The 18441-nt window shown below is 35.5% G+C and overlaps 1 pseudogene; it reads right to left on the bottom strand.

Moving 5' to 3' along the window:
* Positions 1-3571: 3571 nt before the first annotated feature.
* On the bottom strand, positions 3572-15818 carry LOC149531857 (E3 ubiquitin-protein ligase PUB23-like; annotated as a pseudogene).
* Between the last annotated feature and the right edge of the window lie 2623 nt (positions 15819-18441).

The following is an 18441-nucleotide window of genomic DNA, read 5'->3' as shown; positions in this document are numbered from 1 at the left end:
GTAGGATTGTGGGAAGATATCAAAAACATTAAGATCGAATTTATTAAGCCCAACCATCCTTTTGATGAAATTTTCGATTCTAACTTCCAATATCAATAGTTTTTTTCATAACATGTTTAATTAAATGTAAAAAGAAATGAAAAGATTGAAAGCTCCATATTTCATGTAATCTATTTCCCATTTGGCAATAAATGCAAAATGATTATTACCTCTTTAACTAATCAATATTTAAAAAGAAGTTCATCTGCAATTTTGAACAATAAATGCATACTAGTAAAGTGATCTTAGCCAATTTAATTTGCAAGATCTAATAAAGGTATCAATTTGGTAACAAACAAAAGGAGATTAATTTAGAAGTTCATGAAGATCATTCTAAGGAGCTTCTTTTGAAATAAAAGTTTAATTAAGATTCTAGTTATTTGGGTCTAAAAGACCTATTATCTATCAAAAAAAAAAAAGGGAAAAGAGATAGAAATAGATAGAGAAATGGGTAAACAATGAGATAAAGAGGAAGAAAGGAAGAGAGGGAGGGAGAGACAAAATAGAAGAATATAAATAGATTTAATGAAGTATTGGGAGAGAGGGAGAGAAGGAGAGATGTTATTTTGGAAGGATCAACATGTACTTGTAGATAAGTGACAGACATTATATGAATTAATTCATTAATTTTGAGCTTTGTCAAAACTATGTACCATAGAAGGATTATGTATGTAAGTTGATAATTTCATTCATAAGTTATAATAAATAGAGGTGTTGATAAATCTCTTATATCTAGGATTTTATGTTTAACATAAAAATCCAACAATTTTTGATGAGGACAATAATTTCAATTTAAAAGATAAAAATTTCAATGCATATTGGGCCATGAATAGATTTCCCTAAAACATATTAAGATTCATGGGTCCTTTGTAGGATTGTAATTGATTTAAAAATCACATTCATAATAGTCATGTCATGTCATAATGACTATTATATGAAAAAACAAGTATAGTTACATTTCTTAAATAACATTATAAAGAATAATGCACGAGTTTTTTAATTGGAACATAGTTAGATGACTAAAATAAACTTCTTAGAGAATTATATATTCATCAAAGCTATTGATAGCACCTAATGGATAACTATATTCAAGAGTAATTCCTTCATCACATACCTAGTCACGAGAGCATAATAATGGGGAATTTTATCCTTACAAAAATGAAAATATTTACTCAAATGACACATAAAATATAAATATTTTCTATAAAGGAAAAACTAATAACTTGGAAAAATAAATAAATGAGCAAACCAATATTATTAATTGATATTGAAATCCTATCTTATTACTATACACATGTCCAACTCAATAACATATGTAGTAACTTTTTGTAATGATAGGCTATTATTTGACTATGGACATATATTGGTATGACACACACCTCTCTTCCTCCCTCCCTCCCTAACTCCCCCCTCTCCATCTTTATATTTTATCAGCTATACAAAATAATGATAGATATGTTTTATTAAATATTTATAATTTAATCAATCTTTTTAATCGTAAATAAAAATATTTACAATATAATGAAATAAAATATCAAATAAGTCTATCTAAAGTTAAAATTCAATTCAAATAGGTTTTTAGCTAATTTTTTAAAATTTAAATAATTTTTTTGTTTATACATCATAACACATAATTACATTTTATTAAATATAAAATATGATTGCATTATAAAACACAATTATGTTCATATATAAAATAATCAAATTGTGGATTCTTATATTTAACAATAGAAAATGTGATCATGCTATGTTAGTATTTACAAAGACCAACCTAAAATAATTAGTTTGGGCAAATTATTTTTCATTCAATTTAGTGCAATCACCTTAAACTTATTTTATGAAATGGTTTGTAAGACCTTACCTTTAGTTATTTAATCTCTTTCTTTGTTTATTTTCTAACTTGAGAGCTCTTTAAGCTTTTTGTCTCTTTAATAATCTTCATTCCATATTTCTTAAATTTATATTAGTCTAAAATAATTAGATAATAATTTTTTTTATAAAAATATTCTAATAATATAATAAGAAGCTTTTGAAAATAATATAATACCAATTTCTATATCAATATAAATAATCTAAGAAAACTAAAAGAAATTGTTCTTAATAATCATGTTATATTTATTTCTTATAAAAATAAAACTAATCATTCACTTATTTATTTGAAAATGTCCATGAGATCATTTTTTTAGAAATTTTCGTTTTTCTTTGCAAGAGACCTATTGCATCTTTCCTTATTTTTAGTTTTTGTTCATTAGTTTACATTAATAATTTAGTAATTAGAATAGGGGTCTATAATTTCAAAATTAATTTGATGATAATGGTTAAAATGAGGAAGTTATTGAAATTGTGGTTGGAAGGAGATTCACATTATACAAACACAGTTAAGTTGTTGCATTAGTCTTTTGATCAAGGTCAACAAAAAGAATATTTAAATGAATTAGTGTAGACGCTTCTCAAAAGTTACTTAGCGATTCTGACCAAGTGAATGATTTAATAAATTATTTTCCTTTAAAGTTTCTATTGGATTTGTGAATTTGAAGGGTGAAAACTGAATGAAACTTTTTGTCTTAAATGAACTTTATTGCTTTTTATTATGGCCATTATGCTTTATTTCAACCATAGTGATTTTAATTTCCCTACCATATCCTATTATGTCATTATTAGCATGGGGATAAAAAAGAACATTTTAAGAAGTGGTCTAAAGTATTTAGAATATAAGTAACATTAAAGTATTAGTACATCTAGTCATTATAAATAGTTTTTGAAAACTATAAAATAATAATTTCTATATCAATATAAATAATCTATAAAAAAAAAAAATAGTTCTAAATAATCATTATATTTATTTTATTTCTTGAATAAAATAAAACTAAGATAATTTGTTAAATTTATCTTGGTGGTTTACAAAATATGTATTAAATTATCCTTCATTTTCAATTTTCATTCATAAATTTACACCAACAATTTAATAATTAGAATAGGAGCAGTATTTTGATGAGAATAGTTAAAACGAGGAAGTCATTAGACATGTGGCTCGAAGGAATCTCCCATTTCACAAAGATAAATAAGCCACTGCAGTATTCTTTGACTAAGGTCAGCGAAAATAAGATTTAATCAAGATAGTGTAGATAGCTTCTCAAAAGTACTTGCCATTTTCCAGTCCCCATAGACAAGAGTGCTTCAATATATAATTTTTCCCAATCGTTCCTGTTTATTTGTGAATTTGAGGGGTGAAAATGAGCATATTATGCGAGCACAAACGCTTTTGCCTAATGAGCATTTTGTACAGTTAAAAATGAGTCTATCTTTGGGAAGTTTTGGTATTTTATCTCTATGAACATCATTTAGATTTAATGAGTGTTAAGTTTTTAATTCATTTTCATGAGAAATGGATTTGATGAGTCATTACTTGATCAATGAATTTGACTCAAAATTTACACAATTAAATCCTAATAGTAATATCGTGGAAAATATCTCCTACTTGACTAAAGATGAGTCATCCCAGATGTATAATTTGGTGAATTTGGATGTCTTATTACTCTAGAAATTCTAGGGTGGAAAGGCAACATCTACTATTCCAGCACATAATATGCATTCTAAGTACCTGATTGACCTTACTCCTTGTCTTGGTCAAGCATGGACATTGCAGGAGAAAAAACAATTTTGTGACCGCACCAATTTGCAACATTTCATCAATTATTCGCTTTGAAGGAGAGAATTTACAGAGCAACCAGAGAATCTGAACAACTTTTTTTGTTGCCAAGTCAGAGATCCTCATTATTTTGTTGGCGATAGTGGGGATACCCATTGCGTGGTTGGCCATGGAAGCCCTTCCTTCTGCACATTCACACAACACATCCAAAAGACATAAAATCCTCTCATAGATGTTCTTCCTCTTTGCCGTCTGCTCTGGAAGCAATCCAATCGAGACAGAGACTGCGCCTGCCTTGATCAATTTCATTCTACTATGCCGATTGCCGAAGACAATTGTAGTGAGCAATTCAAGGGCGGCTATGGTCACCTTGTGCCACACCTCATCTGTCAGCACTTCCAAAAGCCCTTCAATTATCTCACTGTTGGCATTCATTACAAGTCGGTCAAGGCCTTTCCTTGACATGAAGCGTAAGAGCATGGTGGAATGAAAGCGTGCGTTGGAGGTACCTCTATTAAGAATGGCACTAAGGTGTTGGCTCCTAATTTAACAGTTTTTAAAACAACCTAAAAATAAGAAAAATGCATCTAAGGCTAGCAACATCCTATGATAGATACACCTAACTGCAGTCTTGGGCCAACTATAAGGCATAACTCCTTCACTTTAGGCACTGCAAAACCTAGGCGGGTGAACCTTAGATCCAATTAATATGGTACCAGTCCAAAACATATTCTTGAATCTCACAAAGCAGATAAAACACTTATTTCTCCTAATAACTCATGACATGACACAGATCTATAGTAGCTAAATGTGAATCTATGAATCTCACAAGTTGAGTGCGGGTTAATTCCTTTCAGCCCACTACAAAACATGAAAAACTGAACTAATTTTGATTAATAACTATTTGTCTAAATAACCTTCATATCAGCTTGCATTTGATTTAGTGATCAATGGCTTATCCATTGAAATATAGAGTCGTTACCAACAAGATGACCTAACTAGATTGCATTACAATCAAGTTTGTCAACTGAAATCCCCAAATCCCATCCTTATGCAATATCCCCTTCATGCACCCAAAAACCCTACCAGAACGATGAAGCATTTACTTGACTGCTTGAGTCAAAAGCAACAAAGATCTGACATACAACTCATCCAAGCTATCTTAAATCAAATGAACATTATCCATTTAATCCTAAAGTTAATAACACATGAAGAATTAGGAGACAGAATAAGAGAACTCAAATAACTCATGTAAATCCCCTTTTGTATTTTTCCCTAGAAAGACTGGTAACACAAAATGAAACTCTATACAATTCACATGATCTAGCATCAATTTTCAGTATTCAAAATGACAATACATGACATGAAATGAAAATCTGCACATAAACAGGTGTGTGGCCTTCACTGCTAGAGCTCAACTCAATAGACAGGAAGCAAAACCATCAACAACCCTAGTTTCAATAGTAAAACTAGAACCCTGTTGGTATTACCCAAAGCAAACTGCCAACAACCACAAAAGAGAAGAAGGAAGAAAGATATAGGAGAAGAGTTCATTCCCGGATTTGATCTAAAGATGACATCTGTCCACTTGGAAAACCTTCTCAATAGGTTAAAAATAACTCTCTAATCTCTCCCCTCAACTGGTGAATCAAATCTTCATCATTAGGCCTCTCTACAAGCACAAAATATCTCAAATATTTGATGAAAAGAATAATTGATTTTGATTCCTGATTTTGAATCATGGTTAAAAGCCAAAAAATAGTTAAAAGGCCTCCAAAATGCAATACAATCTTCTCAAAGTCATTTTTTCCACATTTTGGCTTCAAATAGTCTTCATAACTACCCTCTAACCAATTTTGATGCTTCATGATCAAATCAGCCTGTTCTGCTACCAATATTTCAAAAAACACAAATTGACCTACAACACGAATTGGTGAATATCTGTACACAAACTGACTTCAAAAATGGAAAATTCAAATTCTTTTAGTTCCAGTGGTATATTGGAGCATCCATTTTTGATAAAAATACTCCAGTTATGGTCGTTTGAAAATCAGGCATTTCCTTAAGGAATAATCAATTTAAATAAATGCATTTGAAAAATTAAAAAATTTCCATAGTTTGAACTATAGAAAGTCACCCTTTTAAAACAAAATTTTCAAACTTTCAAATGAACAATGAATGCTCAGATGGAAAAATATATTTAAAATATTTCTTAAAACTCCCATCACCACCTAGGCAGTGCAATGTGTCAATCATCAATAGGCCAATCAATCTTGGGTGGGCCCCACAATGTTACAACATGTCACTGAATTTTTGGATTTTCTGGTAGGTCACTATGTCGCTTACTGAAAAATCCACCATTTTCCAGCGGCGACACCACCGAATTTTGGTCACATTTTTACATACTACTCTGCACACTCACGGGGTGCCACTTGGCAACGTCTAGTTCGTCGGAGACATCTGGGCGAGACCCACAACAACACCTACCAGATTTTGAGGTTTTCTAGTGATTCACTATGTCACTAGCCAAAAATCCTAGATTTTTCTAGGATTTTCATCTAGTGACATAGTGAGGTGCTAGATTTTGGAGTTTTCAGGCGACCTTATCTGACGCCATGTCAACGCCACCTCATTGGTGCCACATCATCATCGCCAAGTTGCTATGGCTATCCAACAAGCATTTTGCAACGTGTCACGATCTTCTCGTTTAGTCTGCAATCTTGCCACATCACCAAGGGGGTTAGTTTGTTTAAAATTATGCTCATGTCATCAACTGTCGACTGGGCCCACCCACAAGCCATGCTCCTCAAAAAGCACCTTCTTCTTAAACACATTGCTTCTGAGTGCAATACTATTTAAATATCAAAGAATCCCTTTACATAGGTAATGTGGGATATATGCTATCTCATTGGCTTTCGGCATTGCCACAGCCTTTCCTCCTACAGCTTTTCTCATTTTTGTGTCATGGGTTTGCCCTACTTGGTGCCTTTCTCTTTAAAATCTTTCGCTTGGTTTATGCATGATTTCCCTGCCGATGCATGGGTCTGAAATGTCTCTTTTTTGATTTTATATGATATTTCCAACCTCTAATCAGATCTTTAAGATCAAACAACTAATATCACAAAGATCCACCAAATTTCTCAAGAAACCCCAAATCGGGTATGCTAGAAATTGTGCCAAAAGCTTCACAGCTTCACCTATTATTAATAAATCTGAAAGTGGACATTTATACAAAAATTTCAGCAGCATAATAGCCTACAAAATGACATTTCCATATCCATATAGCCTTTACACAACAATTCTTAAATGTAGGACAAAAACTATGCTTATCGAGCTCCCGAAATTAACACAAAAATGCTCGAAAACACCACAAAAACACTAATAATCTATCTCATAAGTTTAATCATGTCCCAATACATATATTCAACTCTATTTTAACACCTTAAATTTTGAAATACAACAGCAAACCAAACTGATATGTAATACCCAACTGAAAACACCAAATTCATACAAAAAACACACCCGAAAACCACAAATCTGCACTGTTCAGCACAAAGGCAAACTCTGTATGAGCATGCACATGGAATGGCTTCAAAATCCCGTCCTTAGCCTTCCTAGAAACCTGCAAACTCCTATTCTTGGGTCTCTCTGGAAACCTGCAAACTCCCGTTCTTGGGTCTCCTTCTCCATAGGTTTTGGCAGCCTCTGAAGAATAACAAAGAATGAGCAAAAATCAAGTTCTGGAATCTGCCCAAAATGCCTCCAAACACCTTAAAAGAGGGCATAACCATAACTCACGTCCAAGAGAGGTTAATGAAACATATTTTAATAATAATTTTTATTTATTAGTCCAACGGTTTCCAAAGATTAACCCCCTTTTTCAAAACTTCACTTTCTTGGGCCTGCCTGCCTTAGCAAAGATTATTATTTTTTAATTATTTGAAAAGGGGACATGAAAAGTCCTCTCCTCCCAAACATTGCTTGTCCTCAAGCAATGGCTGAACAATAAACCAATCAATCCACCTGGATCCCAAATGTAGTCATGAACTATACTACTACCAATTAACACAGGCTCCTGCAATATCCTCTGCAATATGACTAAGAGGAATCCATAATCAAACTGACAATTATAGCTCAACCAAACTCCAAAATCACAACTTTTACAGTCAGAAACCCATGAGACACAAACTCTTAGAACATCAAAACACAAGTAAAGTGGACTAATCAAACCACCAACACAGTAAATACCATCAACGCATCCCACTAGCCTATACGAAATGTACAATCCAACTCTACAACAATGGTGAATGCTCTCAAATGAAACTATACCAAGTATGGAGAATCCACACACTGTACAACTCCTGCAGTCAACACAACTCTGTAGATCATCGGCCACTGTCTCATAACCATAACTCCCATGCACCCTTGATGATGAAAAGCCATCACAAGATAAACAACAAGAAATGGAACCCAAACCAAATTTTCCTGCCATCAACTCCTCAACACAAGGATCAATTGCTAACTGATGTACATACCCTGCAATATAATGTTGATTAAAAAACCAACCTCAATCAACAACTCACCATGAACAAGTGATATAACCCTCTGTGACTGATCACTAGCTAAGTCAGGAGATGTCATAGCCAAAGGAGTAGAATCAATAACAACACCTACTGAAGCATCACTCCAAAACTCCTGCTCTAAGTCATGTATTATCAAGCTATCAACTGCAGGACCTATCGCCATGTTGTGCTCATCACAACTCTCATCCCGAGGCATCAAACTATTCCATAACTAATGATAAGCACTAGGAACCAAAGTACATCTCTGTATCATAATCTCATCAACATGGTCATCAAAGGTAAATTGATGAGCGTACCTCACAGTGTAACGCCGATAGAATGCACCAATCTCAGTCAGTGGCTCAGAGTGTAATCGAGATGAAACTAACTGCAATTGATCATTAACCATGTTGGAACTGACTACTACCTCCAAAGATATCACCAAAGGAGTAGTATTACTAGCAGGAACCATGCCAACTGTCAACTCACCAACATCACACACGATCTTTGATACATCTCTAGTCTCTGTGCCATCAGTATTAGAGGCCACCACCATGTCAGGCATACAACAATCAGCTACAACACCCAACTGAACTGAACCTGACTCTAGTGGGAATGAATGCCAATGTTAGTATCAAGGATGGATGCATCCCCATCTCCACCGTCTCTGACAATCTTGGCCATGGACATCCTCGGATCACCAAACACCACAGCTTGTGACTGTATAGAATCAGGCAAAGAATGTAGTCGCTCTAACTCCATGGTCACCTTAGCCAAATGAAACTGTGACTCCTTGAAAGCCAACTATGTACTCTCAAGAATCTCAGAAGTCACCTCAAGATGCTCAGTAAGCTCACTCACCTCATCTTCCTTGGCCAACAATGCATCATATGATGTACTACCCACTCCATAAGATAATCTCTGTCGGCTAGCAACTGCATATAATTCTGTCTCAAAATCCGAATAGCCTCCCATAAAGAGTGGATCTCTGTCAAGGAAAGATAACTTCCTTCCTGCTCATCACTAGTAGGAGAACCCCATCCATAAACTGCTAACAACTGACGAGCATCATCGAAATGCTGGCAAGTGATAGCAATGTCTCGGTCACTAACTCTCAACTGATTAGACACATGATGGCGCTGGCTTGACTGTCTCCTACAAACCTCCTCTGATGCATTGTCTAAAAGAGTATCCTCAAAGTTACTAGTCTCTAGAGTATTACCATCCATATCGTGTGAATCAAATCTAAAGCTCATATCAACATACGGAGTATCAAAAACATTAGCATTGCTGTCCAACTCCTCTATACCCAAGGAAACTAAGTCTTCAAAACTACCCACTGCATCCTCCTGGATGTCATCAATGCCAATATGATCCTGAGACTCATCTATACACACTGCCAAATATGAAATATCATCAACACATTCTAGCAAGTATGGTCAACTAGATATATGAACAAAGCCCAACATCGGTGTATAAAAACTAATACCAACATCAGACAAGATACTGGCACAAGAAAAGACAACACCATGTAATCTGCTAATCAACTCCATGATAGCACCCAAACAAACACTGCTACCAAAAAGTGTTAAAGATCTTCAGTCAACTGAATCCCAAACACCAATATAACAATCTCGAGTCCATATCCGTAAACTAGAATCAACTGGTAACTCAAGAAAACTCCTCACCTGAGTAATATGACCAATACCAACTAACTCCACATACCTGTCATGATGAGATAATGAAGTCACAATACTATCTTTGTTCACCTTCAGCTGGCTGGACAAATCATGTGAAGTACTACCAGCCTCAACCTCATGTGATGAAGCATCTAACTGTGCCTAGTACTCTTTCTCAGAAAAGTCATGAATGCTCAATGTTTGCTCATCTCTACTAGGTATTTCACCATCCTGCACAACAACATCCTCATAATCATCATCTGAACCCACTACATTGTAGTCATTGCCTGTTGTAACTATACCATCCTGAATACCTGTGGCATCACCCTTTGACGACCTATAAACAATTGTCTCAATCTGAGTATCAAGTTGACCGTTACTATCAATCTGTGTAATATCCTTTCCCACCACCACCTCAGAGTAGAATCTGAGACCTCTACCTGGCTATCAGCTAGTTTCTCAAACTCCTCATGCAACTTCCTGTAAGAAAATATGCCAAATAGAAATCCAGTCAACTTATCCACCTTAGCTGGGTCGGAAAACATGTCATTCATTATACGGTGGTGCTCAACCAACTGTTCAGACATGTCATGGCTTATTTTCATAAGTTTATCTCGAATGTCTAAATAACCATCCTTTCTACTGTTTTGACTCTGGATATCAATTGTCCAATATCGTGTCCTCTGAGACTCTGTACTATACCTGTCCATTCTGGATAAAGTAGAGTGTAACCCCAATAGGATATAACTTCTTCAAACACCAAGAACTAACATGCAAATGATTAGAAGTAGCATGCAACCATAGATTTTGACATGCAATTGATCAGAAGCAATATGCAACCACCAAATTCACCAAGAACTAACATGCAAATGATTAGAAGTAGCATGCAACCATAAATTTTGACATGCACCTGATTAGAAGCAACATGCAATCATAAATTATGACATGCAAGATCTGGGTAGTTGTCAAAACTGACATGCAAGATCTGGGTAGTTGTCAAAACTAATATGCAAGATCTGGGTAGTTGTCAAAACTGACATGCAAGATTTGGGTAGTTGTCAAAACTAACATGCAAGATCTGGGTAGTTGTCAAAACTGACATGCAAACTTCTACAACCACCAAATTCACCAAGAACTAATATGAAAATGATTAGAAGTAGCATGCAACCATAAATTTTGACATGTAGCTGATTAGAAGCAACATGCAACCATAAATTATGACATGCAAGATTTGGGTAGTTCTCAAAACTGAAATGCAAGATCTGGGTAGTTGTCAAAACTGACATGCAAACTTCTACAAACCCTCAGACTGGCAAGATCATGGCTCTGATACCACTGAAATGTCCCTTTTCTGATTTTATATGATATTTCCAACCTCTAATCATATCTTTAAGATCAAACAACTAATATCACAAAGATCCACCAAATTTTTCAAAAAACCCCAAATCGAGTATGCTAGAAATTGTGCCAAAAGCTTCACAACTTCACCTATTATTAATAAATTTGAAAGTGGACATTTTTACAGAAATTTCAGCATCATAATAGCCTAAAAAATGACATTTCCATATCCATATAGCCTTTACACAATAGTTCTCAAATGTAGGACAAAAACTATGCTTATCGGGCTCCCGAAATTAACACAAAAATGCCCGAAAACACCACAAAAACACTAATAATCTATCTCAGAAGTTTAATCACGTCCCAATACATATATTCAGCTCTATTTTAACACCTTAAATTCTGAAATACAGCAGCAACCCAAACTGATATGAAATACCCAACTGAAAACACCAAACTTATACAAAAAACACACCCGAAAACTCACAAATCTGTACTGTTCAGCACAAAGGAAAACTCTGTATGAGCATGCACATGGAATGGCTTCAAACTCCCATCCTTAGCCTTCCTAAAAACCTGCAAACTCCCATTTTTGGGTCTCCCTGGAAACCTGCAAACTCCCGTTCTTGGGTCTCCTTCTCCACAGGTTTTGGCAGCCTCTGAAGAATAACAAAGAATGAGCAAAAATCAAGTTCTGGAATTTGCCCAAAATGCCTCCAAACCCCTTAAAAGAGGGCATTACCATAACTCACGTCCAAGAGAGGTTAACGAAACATATTTTAATAATAATTTTCATTTATTAGTCCAACGGTTTCCAAAGATTAACCCCCTTTTCCGAAACTTCACTTTCTTGGACCTGCTTGCCTTAGCAAAGATTATTATTTTTTAATTATTTGAAAAGGGGACATGATAGGTCTCATCAACTTTCATGAGCTTTGACTAGCATTCCCTCCATACTGCGTTTGCTCCTGTTGTCTTTTGGTGCCAGTTGGTTTTTCCCTCTGCCCACTGGTTTACTTCATACACTGCCGCTTTATATTGCGTTGGCTGTCTCCCTTTAAAAAAAAATTGTGGCTTCCAATTGACGTGGGGCTTCACTTCTTTTCCACCATGCACTGGATACTCTAGTTTTGGCAAGATTTATATTTCTTTAACCCACGTGGGGTCTTACATGCTTACTATCGTGTTTTAATGTGTGTAGAGCTATTTGAACTTTGCCTCTATTATGGCATTCAGTAATTGCTGGTGGCTTTCCTTTTACAGCGTTCATCTTCTACCTTTGACCTGCGTTTTGACTACCCCTGCGGCTTCATAATGGGTGCCCCCCTGTTCCTTGCGTGAGGCTCCTTTTTTGCTGTGCTGGATGTCCTCATTTGGTAATGATTTCCTCTTTGAAAATGCTCGGGCTTTTAGATTTATTTGTTTAAAAATGCAAATTGTTGCCTAATTCTAACGCCTGGTTGCGGGTTGCTCTCCCTTTTAAACATGTCACTTTACTAACTCAAGATGACCTCCATACTTTAACTACGAATGTTTTTATATATGGACGCCCCCTTTCTATTTCACATGTGTGATCCTTCTTTGGATAAGCGTATTTAAAAGCTTCTTGGGCAGCCTTCAAAATATCCACACTAATCCTTTTTAAAATGTGATCTTCTACTTTTTTTCAAAATCGACTCCCCCTGAAATTGCCTTGCTCTCCTTTGAATGGGTTTTGTCGATGATGTGGATCAGCTTGCGTTTTCAATTTGACTTGCTTGAGCTCCTATCTGCTCCGTGTGAGATTGGGTGTGGGTTCTTTGATTTTTAACACTGTTTCAGCTTTTCTTTAATGTTGGAACTCTCCTTTAAAATGGCGTGGAGATTCAATTTAGTATTGACTGCTTTTGCTTTTTCCTCTTGGCACTTGAGGGCAATCCTCTTTCACACGTGGATATTTTTATTCAGCTTTATTTGAAAATGCATGAGGCTCTAACTGTGGTGACAGAGAGCATTTGAATTTGAAAAATTTAACCTGAATGTAGCAATAATGCCAACCATATAGCAACAAATGCATACCATTGTCAATATACAAATTACACTACTACTTCCCTTGGATTTTAACTTTCAAGGGGTCCAGTTAGATCAACTAAACATAGATTTGCAAGCTCTCTCAGGCAACTTATCCCAGTGTCCATCTCATCTCCTCTGGGATATGATGGAGTAACAAGTCCCTCTGCTAACCAAAAATGAATGAGACATTCGTAGGAACTCATATAATCTTTGGGAAAGAAACAAAAGTAGGCATAGCAGACTTTCAGGTATCGAGGCAGGGAATCATACCTTGGCTTGAAGATCTGTAAGATGGGCTCCTTTGAAATTAGCAGTTCATTCAATTTTAACTTCCACTCTTCTTCTAGATTGTAGTTTGCCATTGATGCGGCAAACATCTTCACTACAAGAGGCAACCTACCACATTCCCCTTCCACTAAACATGCCAATCTCTCCAAGTACTTTGGTGGTCTATTTCCTTTGAACTTGGGGAAAGCATGAATGCAGAACAACTTTCAATTATCTTCCGCTGATAGAAATTAGTTCTTGAACTTATATCACTTCCAATCTTGTTCCAGTCAATCTGTAGAAGTTAGTTGGGCCCAGAGTGTGTTTGGCTAAAATTTTTTTTGTTTCCAAACAACTAAACCTTTAAATTGATCTATTAAACTTTTTAGATTGACTGGAATCCGATTCGAGCAATAACTGATCCTTAAAAACTCACTTTTCATTAATTTGCAACTTGTCAATTTTGTGCCAGGAGGTCCGTTGACCGGCTTTAAAAATTGACCCAAACCTCTGACCGGGGTCTAAAAACTGGTACACTGACTCTATTCTGCATTCTTGCATCCTGTTCAATCTCGTCTCATGAAAAATTTGGGGTCGAAAGATATTCGTTGTCAAAGTTGACCTTTCAGAACTTCCTACAAGAAAACAGGTTAGAAAACACTAAATTGGGTTCAGAATTGGCTTCAGAAACTGGGTAAATTGACAATTGGGAAGACGAAAGCTAAGGCATTGGTTCTCTGTCATGAGGAGAGTATGAATCTGCATTTTGAGCTCATGATGAATAACATGACACATTTGGTGAACAGTCAAAGTGGGCTACTTGGATTTTGCAGACTAGAAGCACTGACAGAAAAGTGATTTTTGCAAATGGAATGGACCTAAAAAAAGTGTACAAATGGATTCGTCATGACTTACAAGCTGGAACACTTAAAGTATTTTTAGAGGACAACATAGGGGTACAATCCATTGGATCTTACCAGTCACGGATCTCAAGTTATGACGTCTTGAACATGGGTACCAAACAATCTACAAATGTTGACACTAGTAAAAGATAGAAAGTGCGTTTGGAATCACCTTTGAAAATTGATCAAACAGATTCGTCATGGGCTAAAACTTGAAGCATAACAAGCCTCTGATGTCTACAATACAACACAAAAGAAATTTTAGCATTCGGGTCAACTGGTCAAAAGTTATAACACGTCAAACATGGCTTCCCAGAAATGTGTGAAAAGAATAAACTACCAACTTTGAGGGATTCAAAACCTAGTCAAATGAACTCAAAATGGCCTGAAATATAAAACATAGGTTCTCAGGTATGGATACTAGCCACTCCTAAAGTGGTGAGTCCTGAAACATTTTTGGGTGCGAGATATTCAATCGCAAACATAGCCTCTTGTTGTTGTTTGACATAGGTGAATGCAGATTTGACAAATGCTCAAAACGAGACTTCATGGAATGGCTCAGAATGTCAGTTTATCATCATGAAACAAGTGGATAGGCTGAATGGAAGGTGTTAGAAACATTAAACATCTTATGGGACTCAAAAGTACAGCCGGGTACAAATGCATTTATGGGCAGTTAGAGGGCTTGAAATCTCAAAATTTTCAATATGTGACTCAAAATTAACCATGCAATTTTTAGTCCCAACACGAGAGAGGCCAGGCACTTCGCTGTGGCGATTGAGTCCAGCGTCTTGTCTAACAGAGGAAGAGAGTGAAGAATTCCCAAAGCTTCCTCGCAGGCAACTCAAGCGTCATAGCAACAACCTTTTTCTTCTTCTCTTTCTATGGAATGGCTTTCAATGATGGAGATCAGGGCAGCCGGTGCGGGGGAGGAAGCGATGAGGTGCCTGTTGCTCTCGCTCTCACCGGCCAGACATTTGAGCTTCTTTAACGCCTTCAATTGGAATGATTTCATGTCTGTGATTAACTTATTCAGGTGATCAGCATCGAGCGACAGCTGGGGCGTGGATATCCGCTGTATGCCCGCTGAGGAGTTGAGGACACACCACTATAGGATGAGGCGGCACAGTGTGTGGTTTGGTGTGAGCTCGGTGTTTTGAAGGGGTTGCTTTGTGAGAGGGCAGGTGTTATTCACCATTGCGAACATCCACTTCTCAATGCTCTGCCTGTCGTAGGTGGCACTGGTGCAGAGCATGACGAGGTCTTTCAGGAGCTGCATCGATATCGGGCACAGGAAATACAAAGGGATTTCCACCTCGGGAGGATCCATGGTGTTGCACACTGAATAGGTCACCTAAAATAATCTTCTTCACTAAGGCGTACGAGTTTTGGAGTTGAAATGTGTTATGGTGATAGAGGAGGCCAGGAATACACCCCACTCGTTCTATGGACACATACAGTCAACGTCGGTTACGCACAACGTGGGCGCCCACTGTAAACATAAATAACACACGTGTTGAATTACAAAGTCTAATGCAACCATCGACCCGAGCCAACCCTCCCTTTTTGATGATCGATGCTTTTGTTGGTAGGAAGTGTTGCAAGTTTCATATAACTTTAATTGACACACGTGAAAGCACGTGTAGGTAGGAAGGAAGCTTAACCTTACCTTGATAAAATTCAATTTGTCAATGTACAAGTCAAAGGGCCTAATTTCTATGTTTAATGTTTTTAAAATAATATATAAGAATTAAACAAGAAATGCAAGGCTTCATAGTTCCTGTCTAATGTGTAATGACTAATGTGTAATGACTCTAGAGATGTAAGGCTTCATAGTTCCTATCTAATGATTGTGTAATGACTCTAGAGTTGTGGTGGAGTGGAAAAATTAAAAGTTAGAATGAAGTAACAAAAATTAACAATTTCGAAGAATGAGAATGAGGTTAAATAGTTGTAAATTAGAATTGTGAATATTAAATAGTAATCTTTACCATTGTTATTTTAGTTCTATTATCCATAAGCTAGTTCGAGATTAACTATAGGAGTAGATCTCATGCAAAACAAGTGTCATATAGTGGCTTGTATTTGCCGTTAATTGTAATAGTTTAATCAAGTAGATTCGTTCCTCATAAATATAAATAATTAGTAATAAAGATTTAAAAATTATGATTGTATTTTTTTAAAAAAGCATTTCATATTTAAATAGAGTAGTACGATAAAAAAAATTAATAGAAAAGATTAAAAAAGTTATGGTTTTATTTTTATAAAGTACTTGATATTTAAATATTTTTAATATAAAATAATTAATCATTAAAAATAAATTTATTGTATTTTCTTTAAATTAATATGAATATTTTAATATTTTAAGAATAATTTGTTTAATATAAAATATTTATCATTAAAAACCATTTATAATTTATCTGTAATATGTATCTAGTGGGAAAATGAGACCAATGATTAACAATGCAAACAAGACTAAGCAAGTTGAACAATTTCTATGTGAGCCATTCAACACAAGAGAAAGAGGGGCTTCTAAGCATAACTCTCGATAAGCCCCAAATTTGATTAGAAAAATCCCAAAAAGGATTAAGGGATGCTAATACAAAATCTAGAAGCTTGTCAAGGAAGTACATTAGCAAGTTCTCTTTCATGCAATGCAAACATGAGATATGAGAAATATATATCTGAAATACAAATAAATAGCCTAATAGAAATATGAAAGGAGATTTATGCTAAGAGGGAAAATAAAGGATAAGGTACTCACCTCGAAACATGAAGAGGAAGATATAATTGTTCTTCAAAACTCCTAGATCTAAATTGTTTTTGAATTTTTGGCTGCAAATCTCGAAATAAAATGACGAAAGGAACAAAACCCATAAATTTTCTTGAAACTGGAGACTAAAAGACAAGGTCTACTTGGGAAGATGTCTTACAACCAAGTTGATGTAGTTTGACAATCTACAACTGATGACTCCATAAAACTTGTGAACAATAGAATCCAGATATGTAACCCTTTTCTCTCCTAATGATGTAATGCTAGGTTATTTTGCTCCTTTAGTCCTTACCTTCTTAAGGACTTGCTCAGGCTTTCTCCTAGCCTATTAGGGTTCCTTAGAAGCCCTAATCTCTATTAGCATGAATGCTAATCATACTACTTTGGGGGAGTATTGAAGCATTAGAGAGTATTGACATGTTGCATTCACGACTATGTTTGTCATTGATGTCAACATAGCATGATTCTTGTAAAGACTGGGTGAGTAGTAGACATAGATCTTAATGGTATAGATAATGGTTTGATTATTTGGTGATGTGTAGTTATGGACATGATCAACATAGTGTCCTGATGACATGGTTAAGTGCACATAGTCTAAGTCGAAGATGTATAGAGGTTGTACCTGATTTACATAGAGCAGTTTAGAGACAAAGTATTGGAAAAAAAAATTCTTGATATTTGTTCGCTACATTACATCTGAGATGTAGTAACAAGATGTGTAGTTAGGCTATTATAGACGATATTCCATTGATGATATTAGTAAGTGCACAAGCCCTAGTATCGCATGTGTCTAGTTTTGTATAGATTGTGAGCTGATAGTGCTATTGTAATTGTAATTAATTAATTAATTAATTATAATTAATTGAAAAAGCCTCAAGGTCGACTCAAGGAATTATTATGAAATTATGGTATAAAGGAAAGATGTTTTCCTTGTTTGTAAGTGTGTGGAAAATCTATTGAACTATGGAGTGTGAAAAGGAGCAAAGTGCTCTCTAAATGCGTGTAAGTGAACCAAGGGATTATTGGATGTGAGTGTTGTGATCTGGCTACAAGATCAAAAGGACCAGAGGTCCAATTGGCAGGACATAAGAAGAGGAAGGAAGTACATTTCATTTCTATTATTATGCAAAGAAAAATATAGAGATCATTTGGACAATGGGTTTATTGGTCTTGCCCTTGA

Source organism: Cupressus sempervirens, chromosome 11, assembly GCF_028749045.1.
Source record: "Cupressus sempervirens isolate cs-2001-9-10 chromosome 11, ASM2874904v1, whole genome shotgun sequence".
NCBI lineage: Eukaryota > Viridiplantae > Streptophyta > Pinopsida > Cupressales > Cupressaceae > Cupressus > Cupressus sempervirens.
This window is presented reverse-complemented; position numbering and strand designations above follow the sequence as displayed.